Raw genomic sequence first — 1,933 nt, forward strand, 5'->3', positions numbered from 1 at the left:
ATTGTTCAAGATATAAACAATAATTTCTAATGCATGCACCCAAAATAAGTTATGCAATTTGAGCATAGCCTCATCAAGAACGAAACTATATCAATAAGGTTATATTCTCCTTCTAATATGTTCGTCCTATTGAGGGTACCAGTGTTAAAAATTGGGATAGATTCCATGTTCTCATATGTGAAACCCGGACTCTATTTCCTTTTTTAAGCAGGATCAGAGATAGCTAGTATGAGTTAGATCCAAGATAAAGAGTAAGGAAATTTAAAGTGATTACAGGATTTTTTAATAACTTTGAGTGAAATTTGGCTAGGTATAACCATTGCATTGCAAAGCCAAGGAGAAATGACTAAGTGTTGGAGCAACGCCATTGGTGTGGTGCCATGCATTGGCCATGAAGTAATATGAGACCGGAGTTACTGACATGAGAGAGGCTGAAGCTAAGGCCAAGAACAACGCATGCGGTAGCCAATGCCTTGAGGGGTTTAAAAACAACGCATGCGATGGATGGGAGCACGATGGATGCGGCGACCTTGCACCTGCGAGAAGTATGAGGTACGATGGTTTGCGCCGAAGAAATGCGTTGGTAGCATGCGCGAATGTGATGGCATGTTGGATTTTATGTCCTTAAAACTCGTAGTTTGTAAATATCAATTATAATGATCGAGGTCTATCACTTACGAATATTGTTAGTCAATCATTTATATTGATTTCTTGACCATCAATGAGGTATCCGTATTCACCAGATAGCTGCAAGAGTTGTTCTGGTATTAATGGCTGGTTGAGAATGTCTCAATTCAGAGGAGGGACAAATTGACCACCCTTCGGCGGCTTTTGTCCAAAACCTTTGAAGCATCATTGCGAAACTAGATGTCACACGAGGTTCATGTTAGTTTTGCTAAACAGTATTGGATGTTGTATGTTTTTTCAATGAGTATTTGCTTAAAACCTAACGTAGGTCAATGTGTTTTTATTTTTAGCAACATGTTTGTTTTTCCGTTAAATGCCTCTAGTTTGACCGATTTCATACAGTTGAAAGAGTCTTGTAAAACGTATTTTGTGGTAAATGACCTCGAGTTTGTCATGGTTGAGGAGTGTCCTCAAGTCCCAACCCTTAATGCACCATGAAGTGTTCATAATGCATATGAGGTGTGGATGAAGGCTAAGTCATCGACCCGACTTCACATTTTGGCTAGCATACTTGATGTTTTGGCCAAGAGGGTTGAGAACATGGTCATTGCACATGAGATCATGGACTCGTTGCAAACATTGTTTGAACGTCAGTTCTTACTTTTCGAGCACAGAGGGATGGATGACAAAACCAGTAGTGTCAATTCCCAAGTGAAACTCCAGGAAGAGAAAGCAAGTGTTGCTGACTCTATTAAAGTTCATCGACGAGAAGTGTTCTCTAAAATGGAACTTTGAGCTTATTTAGGTTATGATACTAATCCTGCTACTCTCCAAAAGAGGAGGATATCTAAAGACAGTAAATAAGATTAATTGGTCTTGAAGACGTGTTTGGTAGAGAATGATGATTCTGTCTAGATCCTTGATTCGGGTGCTACTAATCATGTCAGTTCCTCTTACCAAGGATTTAGTTCCTGGCAAACGTTGCCACAGGGAGAGTTGTCTCTTCGAGTCGGTACTGATAAGGTTGTTTCAAATGTTGTTGTAGGCAGGCTGAAGTTATTTTTGGACAGGAAACATTATCTGTTACTGGATAATGTTTTTGCAGTTCCTCATATCAAGAGGAACTTGATTTCAATTTCTTGTCTCATTGAACAAGGACCGTCTCCTTTTCTGAGAGTAAATTTTTTATTTTCAAGAATGGGATGGAGATTGGTTTTGGTTCAATGGAAAATAATTTGTATGTACTAAGGTTGTGAGTCATAAAATCCTTGCTTAATACTAAAATGTCCAGTACGACGACAACAAC

Source organism: Benincasa hispida, chromosome 3 (assembly GCF_009727055.1).
Source record: "Benincasa hispida cultivar B227 chromosome 3, ASM972705v1, whole genome shotgun sequence".
NCBI classification, from domain to species: Eukaryota; Viridiplantae; Streptophyta; class Magnoliopsida; order Cucurbitales; family Cucurbitaceae; genus Benincasa; species Benincasa hispida.